The 23,845-nt window shown below is 43.3% G+C and overlaps 1 long non-coding RNA gene and 1 pseudogene across 1 annotated transcript in view; one reads left to right on the forward strand and one right to left on the reverse strand.

Annotated features, from left to right (window-relative positions):
* The window catches only part of LOC105477654 (uncharacterized), a 68,134-nt gene extending 44,316 nt beyond the window's left edge, over positions 1 to 23,818 (reverse strand). The window contains exon 1 of the long non-coding RNA XR_984868.3: positions 23,682 to 23,818. This is a non-coding gene — a long non-coding RNA (uncharacterized lncRNA). The remainder of the gene's footprint in view (positions 1 to 23,681) is intronic.
* Positions 2,114 to 10,111, forward strand: LOC139360833 (phosphoglycerate mutase 1-like; annotated as a pseudogene).
* Positions 23,819 to 23,845: the final 27 nt, after the last annotated feature.

The raw sequence follows: 23,845 nt of genomic DNA on the forward strand, positions 1-23,845 counted from the left end.
GCCAGTTTGCAACCTCTAAACAAGCTAACCCCAAGAAGGCAAGGCACTTGGATAACCACCAGTTTTCAGGACTCTCTGGGGCATGATGCAGGAAGACTAATGGACCCTCAAGTAAAATCCTTATTTCACTCCAGCTTGGTCTCAATCAATCGGCATAACTCTCTTCATGCTCTGCTGAAACAGGAACCTGGAGTAACAGGATCTTTATCACCAGAGGAAAGAAAAATCTCACCATGGGTCATCAGCTTGCATTATAGAAATGGATATAAGGGCTAGACAGGAGGAAATAGTGAAAAGGGACCCCAACAGAGAGCTGTGAAGCACAAGCAGTTCAGGCACCAAATTGTGCTGATCGGATTTAAAGGCATCCACCACAGGGACAATCACAAATACACCAGGAAGATGCTGCCAGCACTTTCAGGTGATATTTTCTAGGGTGATATTCACTGGTTTTACTGCTTCCTTTGTCTCTTGACTCATTCTTTCCAGTTCAATCTATTTTGTTTATAGATTTAATATCTGGCACTATTCCTCCAAAGAGCTCATGATTTCCCTCTGTGCTCTCTTCCCCTCCTGCTTCAGAGCAGGCCAGATGGAAAACCAAATAATAAACAGTGACAGATGTAAAAAGATACAGATATTTGTATTACTTTGGTTTAAGGCCCCAAATGAAGCTGGTCCAATAGACTATTAGAATGGAGCTGCCTCATCCCTTCCAGAAAAGTCTAAGCATTATTAACTCTGACATTCACCTGGCTTTATAAACCCCAGTAATTATAATTGTGCTAGAGACTCACATGCCCTCCTTTAATGTGTTTCTCTTGTTCAGCTACAGAAGGGTAACTGAGGATTCCATGAGTCAGAGATGACCCTGACAGACCTGAGTCATCCCAGAAGTCCATAATATGCTCTGGGAAAACCAACATCCAGTAGTGTTTTCACTTGCTGGGAAGATCTAGAAACAATGAGTACCCAGTCCCATTTCTTGATGTGCACAAGAGCCCTGTGGAAGAGATGTTGGACTCTGCCCACAATTGAGATATACAACCCTGTATGATGGACTGGCAGTTCCTTTAAAAAAAAAGCCTAGCCTGGACTATTAGAAGAGACAATAGGTCCACTAAAAGAAAATCACCATGAATGAAGGAGTCTGGCATCCTGCTGCTATAACGAAATGCCATAGACTAAGTAGCTTAAGCAACAGAAATTTATTTTCTCACAATTCCAGAGGCTAGAAGTCCAAGATCAGGGAGCCAGTACGGTTGGGTTTTGGTGAGGGCCTTCTTCCTGGCTTGCAGAAAGTGTGCTCACATAGCAGATTGAGACAGAGAGAGAGAATGGGAATCTTCCTCTTCTTATAAAACCAGAGTCCTGTGTGATTAGGACACCACCCTTAATACCTCATATAACCCTAATTACTTCCTAAACACCCTTTCTCCAGATAGAGTCACATAGCAGGTTAGGGCTTCAGCACATGAATTTGAAGAGGGGAGGGAAACACAATTCAGTCCATAGCAGTGGGCTAGAGAGGGCAGCACAATGTGGACGCTGAAGGTTCCCAGAACAGTTGCCTGATTATCCCCCAATTCAGTAGGATTTTCTTCCCTACCCTCCACACTCAAGTGCTCCTTTGCTCTGGGAAAGAGGAGCTTAAAGCATGAAGAAGAGAATGTGTCCCTAGGGCTCAAGAGCTCAGCTATAGGAGCCTCCCCTGAAATAAATACCCAGGAGAAGGAAAATGTTTTCCAGCTGCTTACAGCTGTGGAAGAATACTGGAGATTGGTATTCTGGGGGGAAAGTGTTGGGAGAAGAGGTCAGCAGCAACACAGGCTATGCTGTGGTCCCTACCTGAGAAGGGTGCAGGTCAGCACTCAAAGAAGGCTGGCAGACAACTTGGTCAACAACTTGGGCCACTGATTGCTACGTTTGTTTGTTTGCGTTATAGAGATGGGGTTTCACCATGTTGGCCAGGCTGGTCGTGAACTCCTGACCTCAAGCAATCCACCCACCTCGGCCTCCCAAAGTGTTGAGATTACAGGTGTGAGCCACCGCACCAGGCCGGGGCCACTGATTTCTAGACTGACTAGGCTTTCTGGTAGACAAGGATTGAAGCATGGCTGTAAATGTCACATTTGTCTTCACCAGTGGGTAAGGCCAAGAGACATTTGTGCTACCGGCATTCTCCTAACACTCTACAGATCACCAACTCATAGAATCATCTTATCCCAAACTGCTAGAGAATCTAGATACAGGCTTTACTAACACTTTGCTGACAACAGTAATTTTTGCTGAAGTTTCAATTAAAAGTCAAATAGGAAAGCTAAAAATCAGGCCAGGGGTGATGGCTCACACCTATAATCCCAGCACTTCAAGAGGCCGAGGCGGGTGAATCACCTGAGGTCAGGAGTTGGAGACCAGTCTGGCCAACACGGCAAAATCCCATCTCTACTAAAAATACAAAAATTACCTGGGCATGGTGGCGCATGCCTATAGTCCCAGCTAATCAGGAGGCTGAGGCAGAAGAATCGCTTGAACCTGGGAGGCAGAGATTGCAGTGAGCTGAGATTGCGCCATTGTACTCCAGCCTAAGAGACAAAGCAAGACTCCATCTCAAAAAAAAAAAAAAAAAAGGAAAGCAAAAAATCACTTTGATTTTATTTCATGAGAATGAAAATGACTTTCATGGGAATCTGAGCTTGGTGGTACTCTACACATATGGCTGCAAATAGCCTGTACCTTGCCAAATGTCACAGGAACTTTTCAGTACTTATATTTCTTGACTTCTCTGGCAGCTGCTATTGTTGACAATTTCTTCCCTGATATTCTCTCTTCCTTTGACTTCTTCCTCTGGTCTCTCTGAGCATCTTGATATACCATAGGAGGCCCTGATGCCGGTGAAGAGGCAGTAAGAAAAGAAAACACAGGAACATGTGCCTATGGCACAGCAAGGAATAAAGTGGCCTTCAGTGCCTTAACTTAGACTCTTGAGGGCTTTCCCCACCTGAAAAACAGTGAATTGAAGATCAGACTTGAGAAAGGCTGCACTGACCCTTGAACTTTGGTTACGACTCCATGATGAGGCAGAAGAACCTCCAGAGTGTACTCATTCGCTTTTATTATTCTCATTTCCTGTGCCTGTTGTGCTGATTACTTGCAGGTTTCACAGCAAGCTGAAATGAAAGCAACCTCAAACTTGTCCAACTGGTCATTCTTGCCAGGCTTTCAACCCAGACTAGCCCATTCTGGGCTGTTCGGGCACACTACGCCTCTTCAGTCTTCTCAGTGGACTCCTTGTGCCCCGGCATCCTCTACTCAGCTCTTAGTACATCTCCCATAAGCCCTTCAAACTGCACACATGCAAAATTGAATTTTTTATCTTCTTCCACAGTCTGATCCTTTTCTCATATTCTCCTTTTTGCTCAACTGTATGTCCATTAATGTAGCTAAACAAGCTAGAAAGCCAAAACCCTGAGTTTCTTCAAACGCATATTTGAAGATACTTTAAGGATATGGAAAAATCATGCTGGCTCTTTTGGAAGACCAATTTTATTACTGACTTGAAGGTGTGGTATGTGTTTACAGTTCTCATAGGACTGCTGAATATGTCTTCAGTCAGCTTTTCCTTCTCCATCCACACCATGACCTTGGTTCTTACTTACATTGCCATTTTCCTGAACCACTACAACAATCTCTCATTCAGTCTCTCTCATTCATTCTTATAAATGCTGCCAAAGTAATCTTTCCTGTTTCAAGTATTTGTAAATACTTTTTTCTTTTTTACAGAAGTCATATATGTTTATTGTAGACATTTCAGAAAAATTCTTAATAGTACAAAAAGACAATTACTAGTAGCATTGTATTATATATACTTCTAGCCATTTTCTATGAATAGGCAGACATCTTTATATACAAAAGATTATACTATGCATACCCTTAAATGCTCTACCTTTTTTTTATTTTTTGAGACAGGGTCTTTCTCTGCCACCCAGGCTAGAGTGTGGAGACATAATAATGGCTCACTGCAGCCTTGACCTCCCAGTCTCAAGCCATCCTCTGACCTCAGCCTCCTGAGGAGCTAAGACTACAGGTGCACAGTACCATGCCCAGCTCCTTTTTGTATTTTTTTGTAGGGACAAAAAATTTTGTCCCATTGCCCAGGCTGGCCTCAAACTTCTAATCTGCCTAAAGTTCTGGGATTACAGGCATGAACCACCACATACAACCTGCCCTACTTTTAAAAATTACAATTAAAAATTAGCCTTGGGAACAATTTTTCTGTATCAGTAAGTCTCATTATCATCTGTATAATGAAAACAGCCTGGCACGGTGGCTCACACCTGTAATCCCAGCACTTTGGGAGGCCAAGACAGGCAGATCACCTGAGGTCAGGAGTTGGAGACCAGCCTGGCCAACATGGTGAAAGCCGATCTCTACTAAAAATACGAAAATTGGCTGGGCACGGTGACTCACGCCTCATAATCCCAGAACTTTGGGAGGCCGAGGCGGGCAGATCACCTGAGGTCAGGAGTTCAAGACCAGCCTGGTCAACATGGTGAAAACCCATCTCTACTAAAAATACAAATATTAGCCAGGTGTTGTGGCGGGTGCCTGTAATTCCAGATACTCAAGAGGCTGAGGCAGGGGAATCACTTGAACTCAGGAGGCAGAGGTTGCAATGAGCTGAGATTATGCCACTGGACTCTAGCTTGGGCAACAGAGTGAGACTCCTTCTCAAAAAAAATAAAAATAAAAATAAAAACAATACAAAAATTAGTCAGGCGTGATGGCAGGTGCCTGTACTCCCCAGTTACTCAGGAGGCTGAGGCAGGAGAATCGCTTGAACCCAGGAGGCGGAGGTTGCAGTGAACTGAGATCACATCACTGCACTCCAGCCTAGGTAACAGAGTGAGACTCTGTCTCAAAAACAAAAACAAAGGAGAAAAGAAAGAAAGAAAGAAAAGAAAAGAAAAGGAAAGGAAAGGAAAGGAAAGAAAAGAAAAGAAAGAAGGAAGGAAGGAAGGAAGGGAGAAAAGAGAGAGAAAGAGAGAAAGAAAGGAGGGAGGGAGGGAAAGAAAAGAAAGAAAGAAAGAGAAGGAAGGAAGGAAGGAAAAAGAAAGAAAGAAAGAAAGACAGAAAGAAAGAAAGAAAGAGAGAGAGAGAGAGAGAAAGAAAGAAAGAAAGAAAGAAAGAAAGAAAGAAAGAAAGAAAGAAAGAAAGAAAGAAGGAAGGAAAGAAAGAAAGAAAGAAAACAGGAGATTTTATCCAATGGAAATAGCATCATTTGTTTAACCAATCCCCTACTACCTTTCTATATTTCCTAATATTAAAAAAAAATTGGCCAGGTGTGGTAGTTCATGCCTGTAATCCCAGCACTTTAGGAGGCCTAGGCGGGTGGATCACGAGGTCAGGAGATCGAGACCATCCTGGCCAAAATGGTGAAAAACCCTGTCTCTACTAAATATACAAAGATTAGCCGGGTGTGGTGGCACGTGCCTGTAGTCCCAGCTACTCAGGAGGCTGAGGCAGGAGAATCGCTTGAACCTGGGAGGCAGATGTTGCAGTGAGCTGAGATCGTACCACTGCACTCCAGCCTGGTGACAGAGCGAGACTCCATCTCAAAAACAAAAAGAAAAAATTGTATATACATCTTTGTGCACATTCATAATTTTTTATTTAGGACTGAAATTGCCAAGCCAATGAGGATACATACTTGACTCTAAACCTGTTGCCAAATACTCTCCCAGAAAGGTCTTATCCAATACTTCTACCAGTAGAATGATCATTTTAATTTACAAGCCAGATTGTGACTCAAAGACTTGGAGAACAGTTGCAGGTTCAAGAACAGAAAAGCAGGCCAGGCATGATGGCTCATGCATGTAATCCCAGCAATTCAGGAGGCCCAGGCAGGAAGATTGCTTGAGGCCAGGAGTTCGAGACAAGCCTGGACAAAATAGGGAAACACCTGTCCCTGCAAAAATAAAAATAAATAGCCAGGGGCAGTAGTCCCAGCTACTCTGGAGGCTGAGGTGATGGGATTGCTTGAGCCCACCAGGAAATCAAGGCTACAATGAGTCATAAACGTGCCACTGCACTCCATCCTGGGTGACAGAGCAAGACCCCATCTCAAAAAAAAAAAAAAAAAAGAGGCCAGGTGCGGTGGCTCATGCTTGTAATCCTAGCACTTTGGGAGGCCGAGGAAGGTGGATCACTTGAGTCCAGGAGTTTAAAACCAGCCTGGCCAACAAGGTGAAACTCTGTCTCTACTAAAAATACAAAAAAATTAGCCGGGTGTGGTGGCAGGCACCTGTAATCCCAGCTACTTGGGAGGCTGAGGCAGGAGAATCCTGAACACAGGAAATGGAGGTTGCAGTAAGCCAAGATTGCGCCACTGCACTCCAGCCTGGGTGACAGAGCAAGACTCCATCTCAAAAAAAAAAAAAAAAGAGAGAGAGAGAGAGAGAACAGAAGAGCAGAGAAGGCCCTGAAACAAGACTGTCATAGCCATCTAGGCCATAGTGCCTCCAAGCACAGTATGGCCCATTAGTCTTCTGGATGAACCAAGAAGAGATTTTACAATCCAAGTTCTTTAATTCTTTTTTCTTTTTTTTTTTTTTTTTGAGATGGAGTCTCGCTGTGTTGCCCAGGCTGGAGTGCAGTGGCCAGATCTCAGCTCACTGCAAGCTCCGCCTCCTGGGTTTTTACGCCATTCTCCTGCCTCAGCCTCCCGAGTAGCTGGGACTACAGGCGCCCACCACCTCGCCCAGCTAGTTTTTTTTGTATTTTTAGTAGAGACGGGGTTTCACCGTGTTAGCCAGGATGGTCTCGATCTCCTGACCTCGTGATCCGCCCGTCTCGGCCTCCCAAAGTGCTGGGATTACAGGCTTGAGCCACCGCGCCCGGCCAAGTTCTTTAATTCTTACAGCAAATGCCAGCCCAAGGACTTTCGTTTTTACATATGACTAAGTCCTTAATAGCTTCCTTTGTTCATTATTAATGGTAATTAAAATTTTATATTCACAAAAAAAGCACAGTAGTGCCAAATATTGAAAATTTTGCTCTTCACAGAAAGTTTGGCAACGAGGCAAATTTCTTGCTGCACATGTGAAAACACAGGTTGCTGGAATTCCCACGATATTCAAGCATTTTTTTTTTTTTTTAGTATGTTAAAATGTAATGTTTTCCTATTTTTAAATTTTTTTAATTTTTATATTTTTCAGAGATTGGGTCTTGCTCTGTCACCCAGGCTGGAGTGCAGTGGTGAAATCATAGCTCACTGCACCCTTGAACTACTGGGCTCAAGTGATCCTCCATCTCAGCCTCCCAAGTACTTGGACTATAGGCACTTGCCAGCATGCCGGGCTTGTTTTTCTATTTTTAATCATTTTGTTCATTAAACATGCTATGATGTTGCCACTTTGGGTTGTTATTTTGTTCCTCTTTCATTTTTTATTTCACCAAATTATTCCCCCACCAGAAGTGAATTTCGGGTAGGTATATCTTGGGGGTCTTTTGACCCAATTAAATGAGCATGTTCAAGAACTGATGGTCTAGATGCCTCCAAATCTCCCCACCCCAAGCCTAGGTTTGCTTCCTAGATTTCCTACATTGGCTAACTCATAAGGAGAGCTGGTAAGTTACTGACTATAAGATGATCAGATGCTTGAAGGGAGGAATAAGAATAGAGCAACTAAAAGCAATTTTTTTCTTTTTTTCTTTTTTTTTTTTTTTTTTTTTTTTGAGACGAAGTCTTGCTCTTCTACCCTAGGCTGGAGTGTAGTGGCGCAATCTCAGTTTACTGCAACCTCCGCCTCCTGGGTTCAAGCGATTCTCCTGCCTCAGCCTCCCAAGTAGCTGGGATTACAGGCGCCTGCCACCACACCCGGCTAATTTTTGTATTTTTAGTAGAAGCAGGGTTTCACCATGTCGGCCAGGCTAGTCTCGAACTCCTTACCTCAGGTGATCTGCCTGCCTTGGCCTCCCAAAGTGCTGGGATTATAGGCATGAGCCACTGTGCCCAGCCAACTAAAAGCATTTTGAGGAAAGATGACAGGGAGGCTCAAAGACTCACTCTCCTCCCAACTCTGTTGCTTTTCTTGTTTCTTGGTTTTTGAGACAGGGTATTGCTCTGCTGCCCAGGCAGGAGTGCAGTGGCATGATCACGGCTCACTGCAGCCTCAATTTTTCAGATTTAGCCTCCAAAGTTGCTGGGACCACAGGCATGCACCACCATGCCTGGCTGGTGAGCAGGCATACATCTAAGTATAATTTTTTAAGTAATAATTTTTTTAATTTGTAGAGACAGGGCCAACTCTCAGTTTTTGAAACATTAGTCTTACATTACAGAAGAATATATGCAGGACTCTGCTAAATATCAGCAGGACTACGAGGTCTGAGCTACCAATGAGCCTAATCTAAGCATAAACAAGGCTGGTGAGAACTACAAAAACACTATTCTGTGCTCAGCCCAAGCTACTCAGCCACTGACCTGCAGATTCATACTCTTGATTAGAACATGAAAGACTAGCAGAAAAGAGGAGACAGATCTTCCTATGAGAGTTACTATCCAAGGAAATGAAGACATCTGTACAATTGATTCTGGTGATAGGTTCAAAGCTTCTTATTTTCCCATCCAGCCCTAGGAAGTCACGCTTTTAAAATGTATGGGATTTACCTTGACAAACAAAGCTTATAAAAGGATGTGGAAATCTGATTTCCACCAGCCCAGCTTGCATTTCAGCAGGGATTCTGTAATGTTACCAGCCTGAGAAAGAACTGATCTACTGAGTAGTACATTTCCATTCCCTTATGGAGGAAGAGAAGAGAAAATTGGCTAAATCAGTACTACTTGATTTTGCTCACATTTCTACTGCCAAGAGTAGCATGGTTACTCACCAACAGGCACTAGAAACACCCACACACTCACACACATGTACCACCAGGCATTTGTTAGGCTACAACCTAATGAGCTTGCCATTTTCAATCATCTAAGCTCCTCATTATTCGGTAGCACCAAAATTGGGTTCACCGCAACAGTAGAATTTTATGTGCAGTACTAAGTCAGCTATGAATCACAAATGGTTACATTTCATCCAAGACAAAGCTCCAAAACCTTTTCTCTGCACATTCTCTGGTAGGTGAAATGACATCTATGAGGGTCCCTTGCACACCACAGTAAGGGTAGCAGAGAATATGCAATGACTAAGGAAGAGATAAAAGAAGAAAGGGACAAAGAGTGAAAAGAAGAGTAGAAAGAAAAGGGAGAAAGACTAAAAGTAATCAAACATTTAAAAAGACAAATGTGCCTCCAGAATCCGCAAACCCCCATCAGTGTCGCATCCCCAGCCTGCTGCCAAGGCTGCCTACAAATTGGTGCTGATCCAGCACACGAGAGTGTATGGAATCTGGAAAACCACTTCAGCGGCTGGTACAACACCGACCTGAGCCCAGCGGGCCATGAGGAGGTGAAGTGCAACAGGCAGGCGCTGTGAGAAGCCGGCTGAGTTTGACATCTGCTTCACCTCAGTGCAGAAGAGAGTGATCCAGACCCTCTGGACAGTGCTAGATGTCATTGATCAGACGTGGCTGCCAGTAGTGAGAATTGGTGCCTCAATGAGCGGCACTATGGGTGTCTGACCGATCTCAATAAAGCAGGAACTGCTGCAAAGTATGGTGAGGCCCAGATGAAGATCTGGAGGCACTCCTATGATGTCCCACCACCTCTGATGGAGCCCAACCATCCTTTCTACAACATCAGTAAGAATCACAGGTTTGCAGACCTCACTGAAGATCAGCTACCCTCCTGTGAAAGTCTGAAGGACACTATTGCCAAGGCTCTGCGCTTTTGGAATGAAGAAATAGTTCCCCAAATCAAGGAGGGGAAACAGGTACCAATTGCAGCCCATGCCAACAGCCCCCAGGGCATTGTCAAGCATCTGGAGGGCCTCTCTGAAGAGGCTATCATGGAGCTGAACCTGCCCACTGGTATTTCCATTGTCTATGAATTGGACAAGAACTTGAAGCCCATCAAGCGCCTGCAGTTCCTGGGTAATGAAGAGACCATGCGTAAAGCCATGGAAGCTGTGGCTGAGACCAGGGCAAGGCCAAGAAGTAAAGGCCAGCAGGCAGGCTACTGTCCCCAGGGGCACCCTCCCTGCCCATCGCATCGCTCTGCCCCTCCCTCCTGCACATGTCACACTGACCACATCTGTAGGCATCTTGAGCTGTAATTGCAGATGGGGACCAGTGGCTCCCATTTTCATTTTAGCCATTTTGTCTCCTGCACCCACTCCCTTCATACAATCTAGTCAGAACAGCACTTCTAGGGCACGGGTTCTCAGCCCAAGCTGTGGAAAAGCTCCTCTGTTCCAAGAGAGTCTAAAGGTAGTGACCTGGGTTTTTACAAGTGCTTTGTTTACTAAGGACTTGTGGGGAGGAACCATGCTAAGCCATGACCAATGAAGCAAGACAGCCTGTCTGCCCCCAGGAGCTAGTCCTGTGCTCTTAGGTAGTTAAGCCACTGCCTGGGGGCTCCAGTCATTCCAGTGGAAGATGAATGTAACCTGCATGGTGATGTGACAACTGTTTCTTCCCTGACCCCAGAGAAGCTGGCTCTAGAAGGTTAGGATCAATCCTGAATTTAGTTTATGTGTTACATTTACTTTTATTTTTTTAAAAAGGTATAGTATATATAAATAATACAAAACAATAACCCTTCTGGGATTTCTCGTGGCAGCTGAAATAGTCCTATATGTGGTCATCAGAAAATAAGCCATTTCTCACACCAATATGGGATAAGCTCCTTGACCTCTGAGGGTTAGAAATGCTTCCTACTGTGTGTATTGGAATCCCTCCCCAGCCGTGTTTCGTGACAGTGAAATGCCTCTTGGTCCTGTCCAAGTGTATCTTTCTCTGACTGATTTCTGAATCATGTTCTAGTTGCTTGGCCCTGACACATGGGTCCAGTGTTCATTTGAGCATAACAGTACTAAATCCTTTTTCCTGATCTGTATAATAAAGGAGTGATGTGCAAAAGAAAAAATTAAAGAAAGATAAATGTGAATAATTTCATTTATTACAGCACTCAGTTGCCATAGGTTATATTTATTGAGTGCCATCTACTCTATGTCAGACACTGTCCTAAGAGCTTTATGTGCATAATTAAATTCAGTCAACACATATTCATTGCACATCTTGTGTGTGCCAGGCACTTTTCTAAGCAAAGAATATTTTGTAGAGAACAAAACAGATGAAAATCTCCTTCTTGGAGCTTACATTTCAGTAGGGAAGGTCTTATTTAATCATCACAACAAGGAAAAGAGATAGGAAAGGCAAGGAGAGAGGGAAAGGATATGTATGGACAGAAAAAGAGAATTTAGGGAGGGGAATGCAAAGGAGAAGAAGGTTAAAGTATCATCTTCAGGGCTTTGAGATGCTAGATGAAATGGATAAGTCCCTGTCCATGCCTCAAACTCTTCAACATAATGGCTAGGAAGGTCCCAGTACAATGGATTTAGTGAAAAGTCTGAGTTGTAAATACCTTTGAAGAAATAGGCTTCCACATTATTTCAAATGTAGATGGTAATTTGAGGTGCTAACAAAGTCTTTCTGAATAGACTTTCTGAATAGTCTTTCTGTTTTAATAAAGAGATCGGACACATTTGTAATAAGCAGTGTTCATTTGCACATGTAACTCTTGTTTCTTCCAGCTATTCTGGTAAAAGGGAAAAAAAAATCTGTGGTCTAAGAAATTATGAGCCAGCTAGCTGGCAGAATTTCTCACCAGCACCAACTGTAATATTAATAGATACCATTAACTGAGAACTTACTATTTGCTACATAACAAACTATCCCAAAACTTAGTAGTTTACCACAATGATTTATTATTTCTTGTCATCCTGGGGGTTGGCAGGTGAGTTCTGGGCTCACCCAGGCTTGCTCATGTGACTGTAGTCAGATGGTGGGCTCTGTTGGGATGCTAGCTCCCTCATGCCTCTTTTTCCATGCGGTCTTTCAACATGCAAGAGTCTAGGCTGGGCTTCTTTACATAGAGGCAAGAGCAGTCCAAGAGAGGAAAAAAGAAAGCTCTTGCAACCTAGACTTGGAATTAGCCAATGACACATCTGCCACATTCTAGGAGGTCAAAGCAAATCATAAACCCCGCCTAGATTCCACCTCTTGTAGAAAGCAATAATGGTACTTGCAACCATGAGAAGAATTGTTGAAAAACCTCTGTAGGCAATCTACTTCATTTGCCATGTGCCAGAAACTTTACCTTATCTCAGTGAAACTTCCCAGCAATTTATGGGATAGTTACCATTTTATCCCTATTTTCCAGTCAAGGAAAATGTTCCTGAAAGGCTAAATATCCTTTTGCAAGTTGGTGGAAGATCTAGGATCAAGCTTAATCACCTTAGAGTTCCAATTCACAAGCATCCCTCAACATGAAGGTCAGTAGAGCTAAAGGGATTGAACTCCACATTCCCTCCTCCCTGAGGGAAGAAGAAGAGCCTAGTACAGTCACATGCTGCGTAACAAAGTTTTAGTGAATGCATGGACCGCATATACAAAAGTGGTCCCATAGGATTATAATACTCCATTTTTCCTGTACCTTTTCTATGTTTAGATACACATATACTTACCATTGTGTTACAATTGCCTACAGTATCCACTACAGTAACATACTGTCAGGTTTGTAGCCTAGGAGCAATAGGCTACATCAAACAGCCTACGTGTTGTCAAATTATACCCCAGTTAACAGACAGAATGGACTCCCTGTGGCTCAAAAGTAAAAACAGACCCAAGGGGCCATGGAAGGGTGAGGGAGTAGTCAAGCTCTTCATGTCCTTAGAGAATGTTGCAAAACCTGTTTTTCTGCAACCAAGTCAAAGAAGAGTTCCTGGAAACAACGGCAGCTGGGAATTTCCCAGTTGACCACCAAAAGACCACCTCCTGCCAACTGACATTTGGGACTTTAAGGCCATCTAATTGAGACTCTGTTCCTGACTCCCCTGATTATCCTCCCCTGCCCTGCAGTTTTTGCCCTGATAATCTCTAACTTTCCGCCCTGCTTGGAGTCCACTGTTTTACACCTGGGGCTGCATTTCCCCAATCTGCAGATTGTTTTTTACAGAAAATAAAACCCTCCCTTTTTTCTCCACAGTTGTCATGGCCTTTTTTATTTATTTATTTATTTTGAGATAGAGTCTCACTCTGTTGCCCAGGCTGAAGTGCAGTGGCACAATCTCAGCTCACTGCTGCCTCCACCTCCCAGCTTCAAGTGATTCTCCTGCCTCAGCCTCCTGAGTTGCTGGGATTACAGGCGTGCACCACTACACCTGGCTAATTTTTGTACTTTTAGTAGAGATGGGGTTTCACCATGTTGACCAGGCTGGTCTCAAACTTCTGACCTCAGGTGACCCACCCACCTCAGCCTCCCAAACTGCTGGGATTACAGGCATAAGCCACCATACCCGGCCTCATGGTCTTTTGTTAACAGTGTGTAGTTGGCTATACAGTCTAGGTTTGTGTTAAGTACACCCTATGATGTTCACACAATGACAAAATCACCTAATAGCACATTTCTCAGAACATATCCCCTTCTCTGAGCAATGCATGTCTGTAGTTAAGAGCTCTGCAGCTGGTGTCAGGCCACCTTGGTGTGCATTTGAATCTTGGCCCTAAGTCTCATCAACTCTGTGACTTTAGTCCAGTTAGTTAGCCTCAATTTCATCACCTGTATAACACAGCTAATAAAAATATCTAGCCCCATAGACTATTACGTGACATACACGTAAAACTCTGCCTCAACTGAGTACGTGCTCTGGAAATGTTGATTTCTGTTGTTCCCTGAGTGTCCTGATTGGTTTACCCTAAATCAAGCAGTACTACAGTCCCAAGGCCACAGTCTCTAGGGCTGTTGCTGATGCTGAGACTATGTGGCTTTATCATCATTATCCCTGGTGATCTTGCTGCTGATTCTGCCTCCCAAATTGGCCCTGTGTTGCTGCTGCAGTGGCCACTGCTGAGGGATCCTGTCCCTTTCTTTGCTCATTTGTTGTGCTTTCTGCTTCCTGCAGCTGCCCCTTTGTGCAGGAGACCTGGTGGCTATCCATGTTTACCTACAACATTCTCCCTTGTCAGTGCTCTTCTCTTTCCTCTGATTTCACAAAGGGAGGAGGGAATTAAAGTTTTCCAGATTCAAGATATTCGCTGTATTTGACTCCTATACTAACTTAATTTGTGTTTTCCGTGCTTTGCAAGAGCAGTGTTTCTGCAGGAGTAACCACTAGGTGGCAGGAGTGCCGCATTCCCCAGCTCATGACCTTCTTCCAGTAATCTCAGTTACAAGGATACAGTTCCTTTCCAAACGAATGAGCTGCTTTTAAATCAACTTACTGGCCGGGCGCGGTGGCTCAAGCCTGTAATCCCAGCACTTTGGGAGGCCGAGGCGGGTGGATCACGAGGTCAGGAGATCGAGACTATCCTGGCTAACATGGTGAAACCCCGTCTCTACTAAAAAATACAAAAAACTAGCCGGGCGTGGTGGCGGGCGCCTGTAGTCTCAGCTACTTGGGAGGCTGAGGCGGGAGAATGGCGTGAACCCGGGAGGCGGAGCTTGCAGTGAGCCGAGATCACGCCACTGCACTCCAGCCTGGGAGACACAGCGAGACTCCGTCTCAAAAAAAAAAAATAAATAAATAAATCAACTTACTTATCAATATGAAATTCAAGGAGAAGAATAAATTTCATATACATTCTCTTGAAAATTTACTTGATGGCACTAAGTCCTCCAGCAAGTTCTCACAGGGGTTACGTTACTAAAGCGGTTTTATAGCCTTTGTCTTAAAAGGGCACGGGAAAAGTAAATAAGCCTCTGCTTGCTTAGGGCACAGCCAAAGCTGATTGTATTTCCCTTTAGTTGTTAACACCTGACAGGACAAAGGTCCTCCGGGTTAAAGGTTCATGGACTCCTAGGCTATTATTTCATTAAGATTATATTAATAGATACATCTCTTATTTCCCAATGAGGTCCCAAAAGGTTTTCTTGAGGGAGATGGAATTTCAGTAGCGTACTGAATGAAAAGCAGGTGTAGGGGCATCCTTCTTTCAATTACATCCCCACAGGAATCCAACTGGCCAAGTGGGATCTTCTTTTAACAAAATAGATTGGGGAGTACAAGGAAGAGAAGAGAGGTAAAGGCCAGGAGTGCTAATGAAACCCTCGTCTCACAGTGTGGGGGGTCAAGAGATGCTGTATATAGCTGACAGAACAAAAAGATGTTTGATACTAACATATCCCTTACACTTATAAAGGTAAATTTAATGTAGAGGAACAAACTACATTGGGTTGTAGCTATAATGGCAGGAGAAGGAAGGGGAAGACAGGACGGTGGTTATGTTAATAGGCTGAATTTCAAGTACCATAGTAGAGTCCACAGATAATAGCAAAAATTGAAAAAGCAAGAAATGGCACTACAAACATGTCTTTTGGAGCCATGAAGGTAATCACTATAGAAACAAAAAGCAGAAGTGGCTAATGGTCCTTCCCTCTCTCTGCAGGAGAGTGGTTGTACTATCTGACTTTCTACCCAGGACCTTGTTTTACTTTTACCTAAAGAATAGGCAAAGAGGCCGGGAGCGGTGGCTCATGCCTGTAATCCCAGCACTTTGGGAGGCCGAGGCGGGCGGATCACGAAGTCAGAAGATCGAGACCATCCTGGCTAACACAGTGAAACCCCGTCTCTACTAAAAATACAAAAATTAGTCGGGCGTGGTGGCGGGTGCCTATAGTCCCAGCTACTCAGGAGGCTGAGGCAGGAGAATGGAGTGAACCCAGGAGGCAGAGGTTGCAGTGAGCCGAGATTGCGCCACTGCACCCCAACCTGGGTGACAGAGAGAGACTCTGTCTCCAAAAAAAAAAAGAATAGGCAAGGATAGGAAGATATTAAGGTAAAACAGATATCTAGGTTCATGGGAACAACCACCTGAGTTCCTTATTTGTGTCACTGTATCTAATATGAATCATCACACTTAATCATTTGCTTGTTTACTCTTTAGTTTAATATAATCACTACTTCCAGTTAGAAAGAAATGAGAGGCTCCGATTTCCACATGTGATGTTACCTGTCTCAAACTGGCATTCTCTAGCAAGATCCACTTTACTCAGTATTTTCCAAGGAAGTCATCCAGTTCTTTCTGATATAAACTAACATACCATTTTTCTTCATAATAAACCAGAACCATAAAGAGCACATGTGTCCACTTGTACTTCCTTTGTGACAGTTTAGCCTTGTTCTTGGCCTGCATCTGTCAGCAGGACATGGTTTTTCTAAATCAGCAAATCTGCTAGGTCTGACCCTCAAACTTCCTCTCCTTTCTTTTCAAACCCAAATCTAATGCATCAGCAATGATGGCACATCCTTCAAAATAACCCCAGAATTTGACAGTTCTCACCACACCCACCCCTAATATCCTAGTTTGAACTACTGTCATCTCTCACTTGGACCAATGAAATCGCCTAGTAACTGCTTCCATTCCTGCTCCCTAACATTGTCCAGGCAGCAGCCAGTGTGATTGTTTGTTTGTTTGTTTGTTTTGGTAAGGCATGGTGATAATTTGTGAAACACTGACTTGTATGTTGCACTCATCCCATCTCTCTTCTACCTCTATCCTGCTCACTCCTCTGCAGCCTCACTGGCCACCTGGCTATTCCTAGGCCCTGTTGAGTATGCTGCGGCCTTCTGCCTGGAATGCTCCCCTCCTGGCTACCTAAATAGCTTGCTCTGTTGTTTCATTCAGGGTCTACTTTGTCACCTTATCAAAGAGGCTTTACCTGACCACCTGACATACAATAGGCATATTCCTTCACCTCTCCAGCACTCTCTACCAACCACCTTGCTTAGTTTTTCTCCATAATGCTTATTACCACAGAAATGTGATGTATATATTTTCTGTATTATCTGTTTCTTCCATTAGAATACAGGTAATTTATAAAGACATTTATTTCTCCCACTTCTGGAGGCTGGAAAGTCCAATGTCAAGGTGCTAGCATCTGGTGACGGCCTTCTTGCTATGTCACCCCATGGCAGAAAGCAGAAGGGAAAGAGAACACACATGAGAGGGAGAAGGGAGCGAAACTCATCCTTTTATCTGGATCCCACTCCTGCAATAATTAACCTACTTCCATGATAACAGCATTAATTCATCCATCTAGGCAGAGCCCTCATGACCTAATCACCACTTAAAGATCCCACTTCTCAGCACTGTTCCATTGGGGATTAAGTTTCAAACACATGAACTTTGGTGGGACACATTCAAACCACAGTAACATACTACTGGTGAACAACACGTGCTAGAGCGATTATTTCCTGAACTGTGAGACCTGTTTAAGGGACATAAATTATTTATTTATTTATTTATTTTTATTTTATTTATTTATTTATTTATTTATTTTGAGACAGAATCTCACTGTCACCCAGGCTGGAATACCATGGCACGATCCTGGCTCACTGCAACCTCCACCTCCCAGGCTCAAGCAATCCTCCCACCTCAACCACCCAAGTAGCTGGGACTGCAGATATGCACTACCATGGCCAGTTAATTTTTGTATTTTTTGTAGAGATGATGTCTTGCCATGTTGCCCAGGTTGGTCTCAAACTCCTGAGCTCAAGCAACCCACCTGCCTCGGCCTCCTAAAGTGCTGGGATTACAGGCATGAGCCACTGTGCCCAGGCTGGGACATGATTTTAGATAGTACAAAGATAGGCATTAAATAACACTGAATCAGCTCAAGAGAATATTTTCTTTTTCATGATTTAATCTCTCTCATTATGTCAAGAAAATCTCATTATTGCTAGTTTGTCTCTAACATCTGTAATTTATATTTATTTATATTATTTTATTTTGGGAGGTGGGTGCAGTGGCTCATGCCTGGAATCCCAGTACTTTACAAGGCCAAGGCAGGCAGATCACTTGAGTTCAGGAGTTCAAGACCAGCCTAGGCAACATGGCAAAACCCCATCTGTACTAAAAATACAAAAATTAGCCAAGCATGGTGGTGTGAGCCAGAGGCTGAGGTGGGAGAGTCACTTGAGCCTGGGAGCCAGAGGTTGCAGTGAGCTGAGATCGCACCACTGCACTCCAGCCTGGGCAACAGAGTAAGACTTCATCTCAAAATATACATACATATTTTTTTATTGATAATGGGATTTCACTATGCTTTCTGTCTCTATATATTTGCCTATTCTGGATATTTCATGTAAATAAAATCATGTAGGTATGTATGTGGTCTTTCGTGTCTGGCGTCTTAGCATAATATTTCAAAAGTCCATCCATATTGTAGCATGTATCTGATGGTCTTAAACTCCTAGGCTCAAGTGATCCTCCCACTTCTGCCTCCCAATTAGTTGGGATTACAGGCACACACCACCATACCTGGCTTGATAATTTATCCTTAAAGAATAGAGAATGTTACTCTTCTGGGGAGTATGTAAAAGAAAAAAAAAAAAAAAAAGAGTATAAAATGGGCCTTACATTAGAGCCTGTGCAAGGAACAGTGTCTGACCAGAATTTAATAACTTTGTTTTGTTTTCATTGTATTTACTCTTAAGGATACTGCTTATTTTAATTATTTGCCTGGTAATGTGTTAATCTCTTTTAAGTCTCCCAGTAAGTTTAAGAGGGAAATGATGAGTTACCCATAAGACCAAAGTTTCCTTTTCCCTTTGTAAAACTTCACATAACACAAAATTCTCCATTTGAAATTTTTTTTTTTTTTTTTTTTTTTTTTTTTTTGAGATGGAGTCTCACTCTGTCTCCCAGACTGGAGTGCAGTGGCACAATCCCGGCTCACTGCAACCTCTGCTTCCCAAGTTCAAACGATTCTCCCGCCTCAGGCACTCGAGTAGCTGGGATTAGAGGTGCATGCCACCACACCCAGCTAGTTTTTGTATTTTTAGTAGAGACGGGCTTTCACCACGTTGGCCAGGCTGGTCTCAAACTTTGAAATATTTTAAACTGTAAAATTCAGTGTTTCTTAGTATATTCATAACAATGTGTGACCATCTTTACTACCTAATTCCAGAACATTCTCATGACTTCCATAAGAAACTCTATCCCCTTTAGCTATCACTTGCCAATCCTCATATTTCCCCCAGCCCTAAGCAACCATTAACCTGCTTTCTGTCTCTATATATTACCTATTCTGAATATTTCATACGAATAAAATCACATATGCCTGTGTAACATATGGTCTTTTGTGTCTGGCATATCAGCATAAGGTTTCAAAAGTCCATCCATATTGTAGAATATATCTGTACTTTGGAAAAACTCTCAAACCATGCTTCTCCTCTGCTCTCACACCAACACAAAGTCATCAACACAGAAGACTTCTGGGACCCCAAAATATGCGGGGATTTCTCCTCATCAGCCAGCAGGCAAGCAATCAATTCTGCAGCAGACACCAGCTGTGTGTTCTCCAATTTCAACACTATCTACCTAGACATAATGTCAGATCCCTATAGGTTAACTGCCCCCACCTCAGATACCAGTTGCAAGTTTGGGTCTCCAGAACTTCTGAACAACAGGCTTTAAGTTGGGGTTTCCATGACCCCCTCTTTGGGTTCAATTGATTTGCTGGAGCGGCTCACAGAACCTAGTGTAACACTTACATTTTCTGGTTTATTACAAAGAATATTACTAAGGATACAGATGAAGAGATGCATAGGGTAAGGGAAAGGGGAAAGGACATCCATCAGAGGGCCAAGGTTCACTGAAAAACCTACTCACAATAAGGCAGATTAATAAAAGAAGAGGTATATAAATTTATTAAACCATGTACACAGGGAGAATCACAGAGTGACTGCCCAATATCCCAATGGGGTTCAGAAGCCTACATACCATCTTGAGGTTACAGAAATAACATGGACTTGGATCCTGGCAAAACAGATTATGGTGGGGGATATAAATTCTATTTAGGGGCAATAAATGGTTACTAGGGAGAATGATTGGATGGGGAACAGAAATTAATTCGTTAATAGTTCTCTTTGGAACTTAAATGATCCTCAGGGACAGTCATGATCTTATAAAAGGGTCCATTCAGGTACACTCTCGGTCTTCTTTCCTATAATGGATAATGAGACAAGGAGGGGAGCAACTGTTCTCCTTGCAGGGTCCATCCTATCTTTATGTAGATAGGGAAAAAGTATCTTCCAACTTGATCCCTAAGGGTTTTGTACTCAAAATCCTCATTATACCAGGGAGCCATATTTTGGGATGAAATTCCTCGTGCTCCTTCTGGCCTTTCATGAAGACTTCATTGGTTGCTCATGATTGAAGCATGGACAACCACATCAAAAACTGATTGAACAAAAAATGTATGCTCTAAACCCAGCAAGGTCTGTCTATTCAGATGCCTCTTGGCCTCTCTGTGCAACATTCCTTCCTCCAGGGTACGGGGTAGGGCCCTCTCTGGAATGGGTGCCTTATGACCACAATCAGATTAGAGTCTTGCCAAGTAGGCAGGTGAAAGGACGACAAGAGAAGGTCAGAGAAAGAGATTGTTTACTGTAAAATGGGCTAGGAAAGTTATGAGCTAGGAACTGTGGATGAAAACGAATGTATCATAATATCACAGTACTCCATTCCTTTTTATGATCAAATAATATTCTACTGTATAGATACAACACACTTGTTTATCTGCTCACTAGCTGATGAACATTTGGGTTGTTTCCACTTTTTGGCTAAATCAATAAGGCTGCTAGGCACAGTTGTGTACAAGTTGTTGTTTTTGTTGTTTAGAGATGGGAACTCTGTCGCCCAGGTTGGAGTATAGTGGTGCAATCATAGTTCACTGCAGACTCGAACTCCTGGGCCCAAGCAATCCTCCCATGTCAGCCTCTTGAGTACCTGGTACCACAAGTGAGTGCCACCACACCCAGCTACTTTCTAAATTTTTTATTGAGACAGGTCTCCCTATGTTGTCCAGGCTGTTCTCGAACTCTTGGGCTCAAGCAATCTTCCCACCTCTGCCTCCCAAATTGCTGGAATTACAGGCATGAGCCAGCATGACCAGTTTGTGTACAAGTTTTTGTTTGAACACCTGTTTTCAATCTTCTTGGGTATAAAGCTATTACAGATTTTCCTTGACTTACAGTGGGATTATATCCCAATAAACTCACCATACATAGAAAATATTGTAAGTTAAAAATGCATTATAACCCATAAGCCCATTGTAAAGTCAAAAAAGTGTAAGTCAAACCATCCTAAGTTGGAAATTATCTGTAGTGGAATTAGTGAGTAATATGTTCTATGTTTAATTTTTTGAGGAAAGGCTAAATTGTTTTCCAATGGATGTGTATTAGTCCATTTTCACACTGCTGATAGAGACATACCCAAGACTGGGCAATCTGCAAAACAAAAGAGGTTTAATGGACTTACAGTTCCATGTGGCTAGGAAGGCCTCACAATCATGGTGGAAGGTGAAAGGCACTTCTTATATGGCAACGGCAAGAGAGAGAATGAGAGAAGCAAAAGTGGAAACCCCTTATCAAACCATCAGATCTTGTGAGACTTATTCACTACCACAAGAACAGTATGCGGGGAACCACCCCTGTGATTCAATTATCTCCCACTGGGTCCCTCCCACAACACGTGGGAATTATGGGAGTATAATTCAAGATGAAATTTGGGTGGGGACACAGAGCTAAACCATACCAGGGGATATATCATTTTGCATTTTCATCAGCAATGTATAAGTGTTTCATTGCCCCACATACTCATTTGAACTTGGAACTGTTGATTTTTTGGTTTTCACTTTTAGGCATTTTGATGAGTATCCCATTGTGATTAATTTGCAATTCCCTAGTGACTACTGATGTTCAGCATCTTTTCATGTGCTTATTGGCCATTTGTCTACCTTTGGAGAAATATCTATTCAAGCCCTTTACATATTTTTTATTTTATTTTTGAGACAAGGTCTCATTCTGTCACCTGGGCTGGAGTGCAGTGGTGTGACCATAACTCATTACAGCCTCAACCTCACCAGCTCAAGCTATTCTCCTGTCTCAGCCTCCCGAGTAGCTGGGACTACAGGTGAGTGCCACCATGCCTAGCTAATTTTTGCTATTTTTTTGTAGCGACAGAGTTTTGCCATGTTGCCAGGGCTAGTCTCAAACTCCTGAGCTCAAGTGATCCACTAACCTCAGTCTCCCAAAGTGCTGGGACTACAGGCATGAGCCACCACTCCCAGCCCCTTTGCACATTTATAAATTGTGTTCTCTTTGGTTTTGTTTTGTTTTTAAATTCGGTTTACTTTTTGTTGTTGGGTTGTTAAGTTTCTTTTTACAGTAAGTTAACTTTTATCAACTGAGAAAAATAAAATTCTATGCCCCCTAACTGACTGAACAGGCCCTCTCTTGGCCAAGAAGACCCTAGAAAAAACTTGGAAGCTGAGTTACTACTCATGACAGGATGGGAAGTTGGACACACCTCTTTATAACCCCTCCCTCTATAATCGCCATTAGATTTTCTTTCCTAAAGGTTAAACAGAAACCAGCCCTTTTGAAAGACTCACTCCACCAGCTTGATGCTGACCCTCCCATTTGCAGTTTCAACAGAACAACCGACCAGCATTCCTTCCTGGTAAGAGACCACCGACTATCCAGGGAGTGGTTCTGGCCAGTCTACACGGGACGTGCAGTGAGGGTTTTCATGTCCCTGCTTCACCTTTTGAAGTCAAGGGGTAGAAAACGCCACCCTTGGATAATGCTAAGGCCACCATTTTTTAAACATGGGATCCATAGAGAGTCATGAAGTTCAACTGCACATCCCCAAGTTGCTCCTTTCATAAATATTCATGACCCCTCCTACAGTATATTTAACATGTATATTTGGCCACTGAAATTAGCATAAATCCCTGTCTTATTCTTCCAACCCTGGAAGTGTCTGTTTTTCTATTTTTGGCTTCTGGCTGGAAGCTAGGCTTCCCAGTCTGTCAAAATGGCTACCATGCAGGTTCAACCCTTTTTTTTTTTTTTTGAGATGACGTCTTGCTCCCAGACTGGAGTGCAGTGGCAGAATCTTGGCTCCCTGCAATCTCCGCCTCCCGGGTTCAAGCAATTCTGCTTCATCTTCCCAAGTAGCTGGGACTACAAGTGCAGACCACCACATCCAGCTAATTTTTGTATTTTTAGTAGAGACAGGGTTTCACCATGTTGGCCGAGCTGGCCTCAAACTCCTGACCTCAAGTGATCCACCCGCCTCAGCCTCCCAAAGTGCTGGGATTACAGGCGTGAGCCACTGTGCCCGGCCAGGTTGAACACTTTATGAAAAATAAAGTTCGTCTGATTGGGCACAGTGGCTCATGCCTGTAATACCAGCACTTCAGGAGGGCTAGATAGAAGAATCACTTGAGCCCACGTGTTCGAGACCAGCTTAGGCAACATAGTGAGCCCCACTATTTCTTTTTTTTTTTTTAACTAAAGGAAAATATTAAGTAAACAGTGCTAAAATAGTGATGGCAATACAGAAATCAGGAACTGGTGGCATGACATTTTGGGAAAGATATTTAAGCTAGAGAGACTCAGTTTCTCCAGCTTTAAAACAGAAATCAGCCACTGCCACTTCATAGGTGCTGGAACAAAAGAGACTTGTTCCAAATGAGATGACGCATGTAAAGCGCTTACCCAGTGCTCGGCAAGGGGAAGCACTCTCTAAACGTTAGCAAATACCATGATAGGGCACTAGGCCCCTGACAGCCCGCTTTCGGCTTGCTGACGATCCTCAAAACCAAGAGCACAGAGCTTCCAGCGCATGCTCCTTTCCCGCGCCCCCCGCTGCCTTGTGCGGG

Source organism: Macaca nemestrina, chromosome 2 (assembly GCF_043159975.1).
Source record: "Macaca nemestrina isolate mMacNem1 chromosome 2, mMacNem.hap1, whole genome shotgun sequence".
NCBI lineage: Eukaryota > Metazoa > Chordata > Mammalia > Primates > Cercopithecidae > Macaca > Macaca nemestrina.